Source organism: Aquarana catesbeiana, linkage group LG11 (genome assembly GCF_042186555.1).
Source record: "Aquarana catesbeiana isolate 2022-GZ linkage group LG11, ASM4218655v1, whole genome shotgun sequence".
Classification (NCBI taxonomy): domain Eukaryota; kingdom Metazoa; phylum Chordata; class Amphibia; order Anura; family Ranidae; genus Aquarana; species Aquarana catesbeiana.
Window position 1 is genome coordinate 20360883 of NC_133334.1, and position 17693 is coordinate 20378575.

General features: G+C 39.7%; 1 pseudogene; it reads right to left on the bottom strand.

Annotated features, from left to right (window-relative positions):
* Positions 1 to 14602: 14602 nt before the first annotated feature.
* Positions 14603 to 14710, bottom strand: LOC141113072 (U5 spliceosomal RNA; annotated as a pseudogene).
* Positions 14711 to 17693: the final 2983 nt, after the last annotated feature.

Consider the following 17693-nt stretch of genomic DNA (forward strand, 5'->3'; position numbering starts at 1 on the left):
ATAAAAAGTAGGGAACAGTAAACCCCGCCAGTTTTTTTTTTTGGGAGAAATCTCTTTACTTCCTGCACTGGAGACAGAGCAGGTAAACAGAATTCTCTTTAAAGTGAGGGAAAGATCCAGTTTTCTTTAGAATAGGTGTCCCTTTTCGGAAGATTTCCTCCTGTCACGGTCAGAGCTGTTAAATTTTTTTCCATCACTTTCTGTCTTGGTGACAGAGGTCACCAGAACAAATAGAGAGGGTAACTCTCCCCAGCGGGAGACACAGACAGCAATAAAAGCCTGGCAGAGGTTCAAACCCTTCCCAACAGTATACAGTACAAAAAACCTATTCCTATCTACACTATATTACCAAAAGTATTGGGACGCCTGCCTTTACACGCACATGAACTTTATTGGCATCCCAGTCTTAGTCCGTAGGGTTCAATATTGAGTTGGCCCATCCTTTGCAGCTATAACAGCTTCAAACCTTCTGGGAAGGCTGTCCACAAGGTTTAGGTGTCTACAGGAATATTTGACCGTTCTTCCAGAAGCGTATTTGTTAGGTCAGGCACTGATGTTGGACGAGAAGGCCTGGCTCGCAGTCTCCACTTTATCAGGTTGAGGTCAGGGCTCTGTGCAGGCCGGTCAAGTTCCTCCACCCCAAACTCACTCATCCATGTCTTTATGGACCTTGCTTTGTGCACTGGTGCGCAGTCATATCAGAACAGGAAGGGACCATCCCCAAACTGTTCCCACAAAGTTGGGAGCATGAAATTTTCCAAAATTTCGCCTTAAGAGTTTCCTTCACTGGAACTAAGTGGCCATGCCCAACCCCTAAAAAACAGCCCCACACCAAAATCTCCCCTCCATCAAATGATTTGGACCAGTGCATAACGCAAGGTCTATAAAGCTATGTACAGCATTGTGCCAGCCCCTCCCACCAGCCATGATCTGCCTGTGTTGCATAGAGAAGTATTGAGGAAAGAAAATGAGAAATGTAGGATGTTTGAAAATGACCGATCGTCATTTTTTTAAATGTTGCGGTCATGTATTATAATTCAGGACCACAACATTAAAAAAAATCATAGTTTATTATACAAAAATCATAAAATGACATCAGTTAAAATATAGAAATCTTCAATGGCCAATGTCACATTATCTGTCAACGCGTTTCGTGGACTACACCACTTCTTTAGGACGCCACATTCACATATGACATATGCCTTGTATGTATAGACAATCTACAAATCCAAAAATATACATATAAATACAAATGCATAGGTGTAGACATAAAATATATAGGGATAAATATATTCTGTAGTGATATACAAAAACTATAAAAATATCAACATATACATACTAGTGCACACTCAAAATTTGGCATGATTGGTGTGTTTCCATCACATATAATGGAAGGTGCTTTAGGTGCATTTTTTCAAACAGAGCAGAAAAGATGCAGCAAGCAGGACTTTGTAGCCCTGGTTCACACTAGAACACGGTGCACCATGACGGTGGGTGTCTGTGCAATGTTAACAACACCACACACGCAGGTGGCAAACGCAGTGCATTTGCCTATACCGGATCATATTGTACAAAACTACCATGTGATCTGGTTGCAGGGCTTTTCCATATCCAGTGCATGCACTACTTTGAGGTGGTGTGGTGCGATTTGAGTTTATTAAAAATGAATGAGCTCAAATCGCACTGCACTAAATCGCATGTGAATTGCACAGAAATATGGTGCGCATTTCTGTGCCATTCATTCATAGTGTGCACCTAGGCTTAAAAACACAGCTGTAAGATGGAAGATGTAAACAGATAGATAACATTTAAAGGTGAGTATTTCCCATGCGCTTTTGTCACTTCAGGAAGGTGCTTTTTTTAGTGTGGCGAAAGCACACCAGTGTGAACGGGGCTTTTGGGCTAGTTCATATCACATGCAGTCCAGTGCGTTTTATTTCTGCATCAAAAACGCATGGAAAGTAAGTTATATGGTTTTCAATAGCATAGTTCACACCAGTTCTTCCAATTCCAGTGCGTTCCAGTTCCAGAAAAAAAATAGAGCATGCTGATTTTTTCCTGCACTGGACTGTACTGGAACGCTGTAAAACACATTAAAAATGCACTGGAATGCACCAAAACACACCTAAATGCACCAATAACGCACTGGAACACACATGTCCTTGTTTAAGGTTAAGAACAGAGATGGGGAAAATGCACTGGACTGCATCAAAAATGTGTCAAAAACGCACTGGAACACATCAAAAAACACATAAAAAACGTGCATGCAGAAAAGCACCTAGAACATATCCGGACTGCGCTTCTATGGTGTTAACTGGCCTTTACTGTGAAGAAGCCTTTCCATAAATGGCAGTTAAACATCTCTTCCTTCAGTTATACAGTGCCTTGAAAAAGTATCCATACCCCTTGAAATTTTCCATAATTTGTCATGTTACAATCAAACACGTAAATGTTCTTTTTTATTGGGATTTTATGTGATAGACCAACACAAAGTGGCACATAATTGTGAAGTGGAAGGAAAATGATAAATGGTTTTCCCATTTTTTTTTATAAATGAGTATCTGAAAAGTGTGGGGGGGCACTTGTATTCCGCTCCCTTTACTCTGATACCCCTAACTAAAATCTAGTGGAACCAATTGCCCTCAGAAGTCACCTTATTAGTAAATAGAGTCCACTTGTGTGTAATTTATTCTCAGTGTAAATACAGCTGTTCTGTGAAGCCCTCAGAGAGTTGTTAGAGAACCTTAGTAAACAAACAGCATCATAAAAGCCAAGGAACACACCAGACAGGTCAGGGATAAAGTTGTGGAGAAGTATAAAGCAGGGTTAGGTTATAAAAAAAATATCCCAAGCTGTGAACATCTCACGGAGCTCTGTTCAATCCATCATCCGAAAATGGAAAGAGTATGGCACAACTGCAAACCTACCAAGACATGGCCGTCCACCTAAACTGACCGGCCGGGCAAGGAGAACATTCATCAGAGAAGAGCCAAGAGGTCCATGGTAACTCTGGAGGATCTGCAGAGATCCACAGCTCAGGTGGGAGAATCTGTCCACAGGACAACTATTAGTCGTGTTCTCCACAAATCTGACCTTTATGGAAGAGTGACAAGAAGAAAGATATTGGTGAAAGAAAGTCATAAGAAGCCCTGTTTGCAGTTTGTGAGAAGACATGTGGGGGACACAGAAAACATGTGGAAGAAGGTGATCTGGTCAGATGAGACCAAAATTAAACTTTTAAAGCAAAACGCTATGTGTGGAGAAAAACTAACACTGGCGGTGGCAGCATCATGTGGTGAGGATACTTTTCTTCATCAGGGACAGGGAAGCTGGTCAGAGTTGATGGGAAGATGGATGGAGCCAAATACAGGGCAATCTTAGAAGAAAACCTGTTAGAGTCTGCAAGAGACTTGAGACTGGGGCGGAGGTTCACCTTCCAGCAGGACAACGACCCGAAACATACAGCCAGAGCTACAATAGAATGGTTTGGATCAAAGCATATTCATGTGTTAGAATGGCCCAGTCACAGTTCAGACCTAAATCCCATTGAGAATCTGTGGCAAGACTTGAAAATTGCTGTTCACACACGCTCTCCATCCAATCTGACAGAGCTTGAGATATTTTGCAGGGAAGAATGGGCAAAAATGTCCCTCTCTAGATGTGCAAAGCTGGTAGAGACATCCCCAAAAAGATTTGCAGCTGTAATTGTAGAGAAAGGCGGTTCTACAAAGTATTGACTCCGGGGGGCGCCATACAAATGCCCCCCCCACTTTTCACATATTTATTTGTAAAAAAATGTTGAAAACCATTTATAATTTTCTTTTCACTTTACAATTATGTGCCACTTTGTGTTGGTCTATCACATAAAATCCCAATAAAATACATTTACGTTATTGGTTGTAACATGACAAAATGTGGAACATTTAGGGGTATGAATACTTGTTCCAGGCACCATATTGATGAGTTATCGGATTTCCATCATGTGAAAATAGCTACAAGTGGTTACATTTTCAGGTTACAATTTAATAAACTTTTTACGGAAATTTACCTTGATTCTCCCCCCCCCATCCCATCAAAAAAAAGTCAGATCTTTACAATGTTTTTTACGATTGGATGATTCTACTTCTGTGAGGCATCCCAGCAATTTTATTTTCGTTTGAGAAAAAAAAAACGTCCCATCTATAGAATCCCCCCCCTGAGCCCCCACTTCCTTGGCGTTAATAAGGTATTAACATATCGAAAGACAAGAAAATTCAAGAGCCATTGTCTCGGTGGATGCGCAGCGCGGAGCGAAGTTTCTGCTTGACATGTAGCCGATAGGACGCAGTCATTGATTCACAAAGCGGCCGGGGGGGGAAAATTGTATTCTTTGCAAATAGGAGGTTGCTGGTTAACTGAGAGAGCCCCGGAGTGATTGACAGTATCTATCAGAGGCAATGAACTGAACTTGAGTGCGGCCATTATGTGCCTGTGTAAAATTGCTCAACTGTGACCCTTCCATCTGTTCCAGCTAATTTTAAAGTCATTTACACCCGGCTCCCCATTCATCCTCCATGCAGCACACTCTCTGGTTAACACACATAGGCACAGTTCTTGGCCTGTCAGCTCTTTAAGATTTTTTTTTTTTGGGAGCTCTTTGTAAAAGGCGGTCTTGTTGTTGACATCTGTGCAGAAATGTATCTGCTGTCCCTCTTATCGTTGTCACATTCTTTATTTCGCCGCGACAAATCAATAGGCCGGCTCCGCCGAACTAATTCAATTTCGGCTCCTTCTTAAAGATTAGCTCTAATATTTAGTTGGAGGGTCAAAGCCATGTTTCTATGCAGCAGCTAAATAGCAGTTTGATGGTTGCGTAGCGCGCTGGGGGTTCCAGGCTCAGTGTGTCCCTGCAGGGGTTGGCCCGGTTGTGGTGCCATTAAACCGACCACTAGATGAGAGGCGCTGGACTCAGATCTTCTGTCCGTCGATCAGAGTTGTTGGTTTTATCTTGATGGCTTGACCTTAGCAACTCTACCATAAAGCATGGTACCCCACCCTAAAGGGGCAATGGTCTCCTAGACCAGGGGGTCTTCAAAGTTTCTAAGCAAAGGGCCAGTTTACTGTCCTTCAGGCTTTATTGGGGCCGGACTTTGGCCAGTTTGAGTAGAAAATGCCCCAACATCAGTGCCCCATTAATGGGAGAAATAGTCCTCCATTGATGGTATCAGTGGAAGAATAGTGATGCCCCATGGTGTCAGTCTGGGGGATGGTGTCCCATCATTGGGGTCGGTTGGTGATATAGTGCCACAAGGGCCAGATAAAGGCAAGCAAAGGGCCACGTCCAGCCCCCAGGCTGAAGTTTGTAGACCTTTGTCCTAGATTAAGGAATCCAAATGCAATTGACCAAAGAAGCACCAGAGACAAATTACCTAAGAGTCCATAATTATTTATTTCTGACAAGTTAGTGGTTAGCACCTCTGCCTTAGGGTCCCTATTTCAAATCCCAACAGGGACACTATCTGCATGGAGTTTGCACATTCTTCCTGTGCTTTTGTGGGTTTTCTCTTGGTAGTCTGGTTTCCTCTCACACTCCAAAAACATGTTGGTAGGTTAACTGGCTCAACTGAGTGTACCAAAGATGGTTGTCTTACCTCCTAGATCAGCCATTCTCAACCAGGGTTCCGTGAGATGAGCCAGCACCATGACACCTATGAACTGTTTAGCTGTCTATAAGGGTAGCATTCTCACCACCACTCTTCCCGCTGACCACCAACATAAGGGATATTCTTCCCACTGACCACCAATGTAAGGAGCATTCTCCCCACTGACCACCAATGTAAGGAGCATTCTCCCCACTGACCACCAATGTAAGGGACATTCTTCCCACTGACCACCAATGTAAGGAACATTCTTCCCACTGATCACCAATGTAAGGAACATTCTTCCCACTGACCACCAATGTAAGGAGTATTCTCCCCACTGACCACCAATGTAAGGAGTATTCTCCCCACTGACCACCAATGTAAGGAGTATTCTCCCCACTGACCACCAATGTAAGGAGTATTCTCCCCACTGACCACCAATGTAAGGTGCATTCTTCCCACTGGCCACCAATGTAAGGAACATTCTTCTCACTGATCACCAATGTAAGGAACATTCTTCCCACTGACCACCAATGTAAGGAGAATTCTTCCCACTGATCACCAATGTAAGGAACATTCTTCCCAATGACCACCAATGTAAGGAACATTCTTCCCATTGATCACCAATGTAAGGAACATTCTTCCCACTGATCACCAAAAAAATGTGTTTTGTTGGGGTTCCCTGCGACCTGAAAATTATTTTAAGGGTTCCTTTGCGGTTAAAAGGTTGGGAAGGTCTGTCCTGGACTCTTTGAGTCCCCAGGAAGGAAAGCACTGTAGAAAAACAAACTATATTAAGTAGGAAGGAAGGATCCCTTTTTTTTATGCATACCGTATATACTCGAGTATAAGCCGACCCGAATATAAACCGAGGCACCTAATTTTACCACAAAAAACTGGGAAAACCTTTTGACTCGAGTATAAGACGAGGGTGAGAAATGCGCAGCTACTGTAAGTGGATAAGAGGGTCAACAATGCCCATTTGCAGCCTCACTGTGCCCATTTGCAGCCATAGGTCCCCCGAACTTCAAACTCGGTAGTTAAGGGTTCCTAGATGCCCCCTAGCTGCAGCCAAAATTTGGGGTCTCTGGACCCACAGGGTCCCGAATTGACATTTCATGCAGATGGACACAGGTGACCGAATTTGGGGCCCCGTCTCTTGGGGCCACTTGGTGCTAGGAACCCCAAATCTGGTGTGCAAACCTAGTGGAACTAGTGCACACCAAATTTTAGGTTCATAGCACCAATTGGCCCCAAGATACCGGGCACCAAAGTCGGTTCAGAAAATGTCATTCTCTGCTGCAGAAAAGTCCTCGACTCGAGTATAAGCCTAGGGGGACATTTTCAGCACAAAAAAAATGTGCTAAAAAAACTCGGCTTATACTCGAGTATATACGGTATATTATATCTTATATGAAAGTTGTTTTTTTCTTTTATTCATTTTTTTGGACATTAATTTGTTTTTCTTTTTTATTATATACAGTACATGGTGGCATTCTTGTCTCCCATTGATTTGAAGAAACCTTCCCATTTATTTGCCCTATTTTTGGCTGGTTCCTTGCATGAATGAGTACGGACTTCCGCCTTCTTATTTATAGCGTGGTGTACGTTTGGTAACCATGCCCCTGACGACGTAATCAATAAGATGAAAAGCGTTGGGTGGCATCAAACGTTACGCCAGCACGCTCTTCGGCCACTTGCTACCAGGTTGATAACCATCTCTGCAGCTTCCTTGCTCATTTTCAAATGTGGATATGTGAGTGTATCTCCTTTTGAATTGATATCTGAAGCAATGTAAATAAATAATAATAGTAATAATAAATAAATGAAAATTAAAGAGTAAGAATGTGCTTGTAACATTCTGTATACTTAGTTGACATCTGAAGCAATGTAAATAAATAATAATAATAATGATAGTAAAAAATAATAATACAAAATTGCATAATAATAACGAATGTAAATGAAAGAATACAATTGTGCTTGTAACATTCTGTACACTAAATTGACATCTGAAAGTAATGTAAATAAATAATAATAATAATAATATTAAATAACATAATATTAATAATAATATTAATAATAGCAATAATAAATGTAAATGAAAGAATAAGAATTTGCTTGTAACATTCTGTATATTGAATTGATATTTGAAGCAATGTAAATAAAAAATAGTAATAGTAATAATAAATAAGTTAAAATGAAAGAATAAGAATGTGCTTGTAACATTCTGTATACTTAGTTGATATCTGTAGCAATGTAAATAAATAAATTATAATGATAGTAATAATAATAATAAACATAACATTAATAACAATAGCAATAATAATGATAGTAATAATAATAATAATAAATAACATAATAATAATAATAATAATAAATGTAAATGAAATAATAAAAATGTGCTTGTAACATTCTGTACACTAAATTGACATCTGAAGCAATGTAAATAAATAATATTAATAATAATAATAGTAATAATAATAACATAATAATAATAGCAATAATAAATGTAAATTAAAGAATAAGAATTTGCTTGTAATATTCTGTAACATTCTGTACACTGTATTAGTAGTAATAAATAAATATTACGTTAAAATAATAACAATAATAATAATAATTAATTCATGTAAATTAAAGATAAAGAAGAGGGGATGTGCTCTGTAATCCTGGGGTAACAATGCTGTCCTTCAATAGACACAGTACTGTAAGCAAGTGTTGTCACCTTAAGACGTGTGTTTTAGGAAGAGGATTATTGGCAGGATCACCAAGTAAAAAAAAAAAAATGCAAACAACAAATCTAAGACCTGCTAAGCTGTAATCTATCACTTTTTTTGTTCTTGTGTTTAAAGCTGAACTCTGGGACAACCAAACATTGTCTAAATCTATCGGTCATGTGTATTCTTCTTGAATCTCAGTGAACTTTGTGTATTTCCACTCTTGAGGAGGCACTAATATGCCGCACTTATGGGCACTGATAGGGGGCACTGATATGTGCCACTGATGAGCACTGATAGGCAGCACTGATGGGTGCCACTGGTGGGCACTGATAGGCGGCACTGATGGGCAGGCACTGATGGGGACTGATGGGTGGCACTGATGGGCATTGATGGGCAGCAATAATGGGCATTGTTGGGCAGCGCTGATAGGCGGCACTGATAGCCAGTACTGACTGGCATCACTAAGGGGCACTGATTGGTGGCACTTGTGGGCACTGATTGCTGGCACTAGTGGGCACTGATAGATGGCACTGATGGGCACTGAAAGGCAGCACTGGTGGGCACTGATGGGCATTGATGGGTGTCACTGATGGGCATTGATGGGCAACAATGATGGGCAGCAATGATGGGCATTGGTGGGCAGCACTGATAGGTGGCACTTATAGCCAGCACTGACTGGCATCACTAATGGGTACTGATTGGTAGCATTTGTGGGCACTGATTGCTAGCACTGGTGGGCACTGGAGGGCTTTATTGTAATGATGATCAATGCCCTGATTACATGTCTTGATGTCCCCTGGGAGGTGATGCCGCTGATCGTCTCTCCTCGCCATACACTGTCAGTGTGAGCCGATAAGAGCCGATTAGCTCCATTTCCGTGTTTACATGTGACCGGCTGTGATTGGACACAGCCGATCCCATGGTTGCGCCATGTCCTAGCAATACGGCACACAAGAGCGGTCGTTCTAGGAAAATGTCATATGACGTCGTCCCTGAACGAGAGCCGCACCGCCCCGCCGTCATTTGAGGTTCATGGTAAAAGGTGGAGCCATTTTTAAAAAATAATACAAGTGTTGTATATTGTGACATGTCAGGAATTTATTCCTGGAGACTTGTAAAGTTACAGAGAGGTCAGGATTATTTTCATACAGATCCTGAGGAAAGTCACTGGAGTGGCGCTCGAGGGCGGCTTTTTAATGATAAAAGGTGGAGCTTTTCTGAAAAGTGATCCCGGAACTGTATATTATGCTAGTGAAAAATGTTGAATAGTTTCAATGTCCAAGTTCTGTCATAGAATCATGTGACTTCCTGTTTAAATTAAAATGCCTCAAAACATTTTTTTTTTTAATTCTCATAAACACCTTGCAAAGCTCTGAAAAAGTTTATTGATGCTTATTGTAAATAGGCATGCGGCATTTTCCAGCACTGCCCTCTACTTGGCCAAATACACCATCCACGTGTCCTCCATTTTCCAGCACTGCATTCTATCCCTCTATTGGGCCCATCCAATGCACAGTATCCATGGGCCCTCCATTTTCCAGCACTGCCCTCTATTCGGTCAATCAAATACACCATCCACATGTCCTCCATTTTCCAGCACTGCCCTCTATCCCTCTTTTGGGCCCATCCAATGCACAGTATCCGTGGGCCCTCCATTTTCCAGCACTGCCCTCTATTCTGCCAATCAAATACACCATCCAGATGTCCTCCATTTTCCAGCACTGCCCCCTACTGGGCCCATCCATTGCACCATCTGTAGACCCTCCATTTTCCAGCACTGCCCTCTTTTGGGCTCATCTGTTGTACCATCCATAGGCCCTCAATTTTCTAGCTTTGCCATCTACTGGGCCCATCCAATGCACCACCCATGGGCCTTCCATTTTCCAGCACTGCTCTCTATTGGGCCCATCCAAAGCACCATCCATAGGCCCTCCATTTTCTAGCACTGCCCACTACTGGGCCCATCCAGTGCACCATCTGTGGGCCCTCCATTTTCCAGCACTGCCCGCTTTTGGGCCCATCTGTTGTACCATCCATAGGCCCTCCATTTTCTAGCTCTGCCCTCTACTGGGCACATCCAATGCACCATCTGTTGACCCTCCATTTTCCAGCACTGCCCTCTTTTGGGCCTATCTGATGCACTATCCATGGGCCCGACAATTTTCAGCACCACCCTCTACTGGGCCCATCCAATGCACAATCCATGGGTCCTCCATTTTCCAGCACTGCCCTCTACTGGGCCTATCCAATGCACCATCTGTGGGCCTTCCATTTTCCAGCACTGCTTTCTATTGGGCCTATCCAATGCTCTATCCATGATCCATGGGCCCTCCATTTTCTAGTGCTGCCCTTCATTGTGCCTATCCAATACATCATCCATGGGCCCTCCATTTTCCAGCACTGACTTCCATCGGGCCCGTCCAATACACCATCCATGGGCCCTCCATTTTCCAGCACCGCCCTCTAGTGGGTCCATTCAATACACCATCCATGGGACCTCCATTTTCCAGCACTGCCCTCTATTGGGCCCATCCGATGCACCATCCATGGGCCCTCCATTGGATGGTGCATTGGATGTTTCTATGTGCGATGTTGCATTTCATTTTATGATTTTATTGTGGAATGCTAGTACATTTTTTTGAATCTTGAATCTTTCTAAAATTCAGCAAAATATATTCTAACATTCATTTAATCACAAAAAAAAAAAATCCTCTAGTCTGGAGCCCCTAATCTCAAATTGTTGGTTTGGGCAACGGGGAGGCTGCTCCTGGCACGACACCTCTCTCTTGGGTGGCGTGTAAACTCCTCTTTGCCAAAATTGCCCAGAGAGAGCGCCTCGTTACCTCAACCCAAAGGCTATTTGCACCAAGGTAGCAGATTTTGAGAAACAGTAGATTTTACCCAGCGCCTTTGTTGTGGGGAATGACCCCGGCGGTCTTCGGGCCGGAGCAGGAGCTTAAGCAAGCTTAGATCAAGGAAGGATTTTGAAATTGAATTTATTCAGATTAGCTAAACCTTCCAAAGGAGGATTTACGCTCAACAAGCTGTTGCCAAGCTCGTCCCCACAAAGCTCCATCTATTTCCCTGTGTTACAATAAACATTTTCAGGCCTGGCATAGTTTAAAAACTTGCTTGCGTTGTTTACATCACCCTGGGCTGAACTAAAGCTAAAGCATTAGCAGGCTATTAAATCATTGTCCTGAGCTAATTACCTTGCAGATTAATGCAGTGCCCGCATAGGACGCCTTATTGGAGCACGCAGGGAGAACAGAGCTATGCTTGAGTTCGCTGGATATTTCATTAAAAAAGGGAATAAGCCATTAAAAAAAAAAATTAAATAATTAAGTAAAGTTATGTACAAAAACAGGATATAAAATTCAAACCCTATAAAATATTAATTAAAAATAATGTTAATGGCCCAATTTAACTGTTAAGAAAAAAATATTATTTTTATATGCAAATTAGGCATTGGAAAGTGTTTTTTTTCTTTATAATTAATTGCTTAATTGGGTTTTTCTTTTATTGCATATACATATATTATTTTAATATCCAGCAAACTCAAACAGAGCTCTGCTGCCTGTGCATGTTCCAGTATTTTATATATATATATATATATATATATATATATATATATATATATTTTTTTTTTTTTTTTTTTAATTAAATACTACTTTATTGTATAATGAAAAAAGTTTTTTTATAAATTATTTCATTATATAATATTTATATATATTGCCACTATCACTGGTGGGGATTTACACAACTTTGAAACAGGATTCAAACATTTTCCAACTGAATCCTTGGATGTGGGTATCTTGAATGAAAACCTATTATTTATTATATATAAATGTGAAATGAAAAAAAAAATACTTGTTTGTATATATTTTTTCATTATATAATATTTATATACAGTATAGTACCACAATTTGTGGCAGAGTTTTACACCCAATATTCACACATTTTCTAACTGAATCCTATGCAATTGATGTGGGTATCTTGGATGAAAAACAATTATATATTATATATAAATATACTAATTAAAAATAGATATTTATTATACAGACGTTATTTCATTATATAATATTTATATAAATTACCACAATGTTTGGCAGAGATTTACAGAATTTTAACCCAGGTTTTTCTAATTGAATCCTATGCAATAAATGTGGGTATCTTGGGTGAAAACCAATAACATATTATATATAAATATAATGAAAAAATATTTTTATATTTATTATTGCATTATATAATATTCATACAGTGTATATATATATATATATATATATATATATATATAAATAACCCAGGATTCACACATTTTCTAACTGTATCCTTTGTAGACAAACTTGGGTGAAAACCAGTTATATATTATGTATATAAATATAATATATTAAAAATATATATATAAATATATATGTATATATTTATTATTATACATGATTTATATAGCAACAGTTTGCACAGCACTTTATAACATGAGTGCAGACAGTACTGCTCGTTACAGCTTACAGTCTAATCTATATATATATTATAAGCGGAGTCCTTATTTATGTTCTGTATGAGAGATTAAACATGCAAATTTTAAAAAGTGCCCAATTAAAACTCATTCTAACTCCTTGCTATGATTTAAAAGAAAAAAAAAAGAAAAGAAAAGAAAACACACTCAAAATACATAAAGCACATCTTTATTGATTGCATATCTTCAGTCACTATTCTAATATTCACCTTGTAATATTTGATGTAACTTTAAAATGTTATTATGCTTGCTGTACCATATTTCTATCAATGTACAACACAGTACAGAGATTTGTAAACTTTCCCTCTGCTTTATCTGCTGTATATTTAACTGCAGCCTCTATCCCAGCCTCTCTGATCAACAACTGCTGAGATAAAACATAGACATTTAGCCATTTTATTGTTTTCAGCAAGGCGGACCCAACCAGTAGAAGAAGGAACAGTAAGGTTCAACCACATATAAGCAAGAAGCAGAGCTGTAAGTATTTATAGATCTGAGCAAGCTTGGCACGGGGCCTGCACTGCCAGCACACAGGTAGTCACCATAATAGGCAATGACCTTGTAATAATGAGTGGGGCTGCTATTCTGTTCTATTCCCCATCCACAGACAGCACAGACATTTTCCCTTGAAATCATCATTTATTATTATGATTATTAATTTAGATATACAAGATTTATATAACGCCAACAGTGCTGAATTCTGCTAAATCTGCTAAATTCCCTCTGCTGATTAATTGGCTATGGCAGTGTAAAAGCATGAAACATACATAATATGTAACAGATCTGATATAAACTAAATTGTTACACTTGTAGCCCAGCCAAAAAATCTGGAACATCCCTGAATATTATGACTTTTGCACATTGTTCTATTCCATCACCGCAGCAATATTGATAAAAGCTAAACAACATAGCAATCATTTTAAGATAAATATTTTATTGTTATATTATCATATTAGTAATATTATATTAATATTATATTATACATTACATTATAAAAATACATATATATATAATATATATATATCATTTACACTAAAATGATCACTATGTTGTTTAGCTTTTAGCAATATTCTTATGGAACAATGTGCAAGTCATAATATTCAGGGATGTTGCAGATTGACTGGGTGGGCTACAAGTGTAACAATTTGGTTTATATCAGATCTGTTACATATGATGTATTTTTATATTATTATATTTTCTCTCTCTCTCTCTCTCTCTGTCTCTCTTCCTCTCTCTATATATACATATATATATATATATACAATTATAATAACATATTATGACCAGATAAAAAAGGTGAGCTTTCATTGTTGAAACTTTAAAGTATATTCAAATCCAATCACTAAAATCTCAGGTTATCTTTCTCTTTCCTAATTTTGAAATATTTTTAATTCCAAGCTTTTATTTTAATAAAATCTGTTGAAGGTCCTTGTTCAGTCACTTCCTGACAACGTGACAACGCTCTGTCCCTGTCTCCCAATTGCCCTCATCTGTTGTCACCCTGTCACATGGGACAGTGGTTCTCAACCCTGTCCTCAAGGACCCCCAACAGGCCATGTTTGCAGGTTTTCCTTTATCTTGCACAGGTGCTTTCAATCAGAGTCAATGGTTTGGTATTTTGGACAGCTATTTTATCTAAGAGAAGTTTCCAAAACATGGCCTGTTGGGGGTACTTGAGGGGTTGAGAACCACTGACATGGGAGACTACAAGTGTTTTTTTTTGTTTTTTGCTTTTTTGTTAGCTGGTTAGTCACTTGACCTCAAAAAATTGGAATAAACTCATAGTTGTTCCTCTCCACAGAAATCTTTAGTAAAAAGGTAAAAGATGTATTCGATCTGAAGAGAAACCAGAGTATCAAGCGGCATTTTTAAAACACACATTATACAGGCCTGATCCACTGCATAAACAAATAAATTAATAATTCAATAAATTAATGGTGGTTCATTTAAAATATATACATAATATATATATATATATATATATATATATATTTGTATATATATATATATATATATATATATATATATATATATATATATATAAATATATATTTGTATTTGTATATATTTATATATATTTGTATATATCTTAAATTAACCACAATTAAGTTATTAAATTATTATTTTTTTTAGTTTATACAATGATTGAGAATGATTGATTCTGGGTTGCACTGTCACTTTATTGTAATTGGAATGTTTCACACCATTTGATTCAGAATTTTTCACACTTTTTGCACATATTCATTCATTTTTTTTAGCGTGGTCAGTATTATATTGACATTATTTTTTCACATATACTGTGATATAGCACCTGCTGATGATTTAAAGTAATTTAGATTCTACAACCGTGGTGCAGATTTATTACATACACGTCTAGGTTCACACCTATGTGGCTGCGTTTCATGCGTTTTTCAGGCACGTTTTTCAGTGCATTTTGCGTTTTTAAACCAACTTTTTTATGCGTTTTTGCATGTAGTTTTCATGCATTTTGCGTTTTACTTTTTTTTTCTCTAAACACACTGTAAAACACACTGTATAAAGCTGGTTGCTAAGGAGGGGGCCGGGAAGTTGGCAGCCGCGTCCCTGACAGTCATCAGCTGTCAGCATCCCCCCCATGTTGAGGGCATGCGGTCTGGTATGGCTCAGGAAGGGGGGGGCGCTCACTCGTCCCTACCCTTTCCTGACCTGCCGGGCGGCATGCTCAGATAAGGGTCTGCCATTTTTTTTTTATTTTGGCATGGGGGGTCCCCTCTGAATCCATACTAGACCCAAAGGGCCTGGTATGGACCTGGGGGGGAACCCCATGCGTTTTTTTTTCACAGTTGTTTTTGTTGGCAATTATTTTTTTTTACATTCAGCGGGGAACCCCGCTGACAGCTGATGACTCATCGGTTGCTAAGGACACGACGGGCGGCTTCCCGGTCCCCTGCTTAGCAACCAGCTATATACAGTATTAAAATAAGAAACGCAAAACACATAAAAAATGCACCACTTGCGTTTCTGGTGCAGCTCCATTGAAGTCTATTAGCTGCAAATCGCAGGGAAAAAAGTCCCCGACCCTTTCCAAAAACGCACCTGCCGCAAAACGCATAGATGTAGTGTAGTGTGTTTCTGCAAACTGCAAAATGCACTAAAAAACGCATAGGTGTGAACGTAGGGTTAGGCCTGATTCACATCTATGCAGGTTGCAGTTTGTATATTCCAGGTGCATTTTGCGTTTTTCAATACACGCTTTTGATCCATTGAAGTCTATATACCCACGATCATTCCCGAGGCTCTGCAGGCTTCCCCGTAGATTTAAAAGTGGCGTTGCGTAACGTCACCGCCAGGTACGAGACGCTCGCGCGCATGCGCGAAACCAGGCCTCGTTTTTAGTTCCGGGCCCGCGCATGCACAGAAAGTACGCCGGGACACGGAAGGGGGAGAGAGAGTGGCAGCTGGAAAGCCGGAGGAACCAGCTGCCATGCTCAAAGAAAACGACACCAGGGAAAAAAACAAAGGTAAAACAGGAGCACAGAAGTTACCACATATAAAAACAAACACTGCTGCCATGGAAAGTATTGTATTAGCTCCCCACTCCACCGTGCGATCGCCTGGGCCGAGTGAACCTCCCACACACACACATGGCACTTTTGTGGCAGATAATGGCCGCCCGCTGACAGCTAGGCAATGCGGCCCATGCGCGCTTGCCAGTCAATGGCCCGGCTTCCAGCTCTTCTGCGTTACTCTGCTAATAAACTCCATACCCTGCTTAACAGTCAAGGCTTATCGGAGGGACGTGACTCCTGGACGCTCGGCCGATCCTGATCGCAGGGAAATCATCTTCAGGTAGGAGAACCATCGACTTGGTCCTACGGAGGAGGACAAAAAAGGAACACAGCCCATAGTCCGGAGCAATGATTTATGGGAGAGGTGTCCTATAGGATAGTTATGAAGGCGGGGCTAACCCACACGTTGCTGCCATGGAGTCTGTCAGGAAAAGCAGTTTAAAGTATAACTAAAGGCAAAACTGTTTTTCTAGTTTTGGATGGAGTGAAGAGGGATTAGAGCCCCTGTCAGTTTTGTTGTACTGTCTGTGCCCCCCCGTTGGGGAGATTCACCCTCTCTATTTGTCCTGTTTACCATTATCATTGAAAGTAAAAGAAAATCCCAAATTTTGGGCTGTCTCCAGAAAAGTAATAGAGGGGAAATCTTCCAATGGGGACACTAGTTCTGGTGACCTGGGGGGTTCCCAAGGAATTCCCTTTATTTGCTGGGATTTCCTCTCACTTCCTGTTTGGCTATGGGACAGGAAGTGAGGGGAAATTGCTGCAATGTGACACAAATGGCAAAAAAAAAAAAAACTAAACAACTGACAGTTGGTATAACTCCCCCTTTCTCTATCCAAAATTAAAACAAAATATGCCTATAGTTCTTCTTTAATAGGAACAAGATTGCAATTATTTATGAAGCAAACTAAAGGTTACAGTTTATTTCTACTTTCATTTATGGGTTAAAAAAGTTTTTTTTTAAGTATACAAAATTTATAAATTTATAGATGTATAAAATATAACCTTTTTTGTTACTAATGTCTTCATTTTCTATTTTTAATTTTCAGGAAGCAATTCTACATTGTAAGATAAATTATGAGTAAGGTAGTTGCGCGCTGCTATGCTAAAAAAAAGTCTAACATAGGATTGCTGCTGCTGTCACCTCCCACAAAAAACAAGATATAAAGTATATAAATGAGACAGCGCTGCATGCATATATACTGTACTAAACCAAGATAATATAAAATGAAGTCCAATAATAATAATTCATAAGTGTACTGTACACAATTTTCATTTTATATTCATTTTC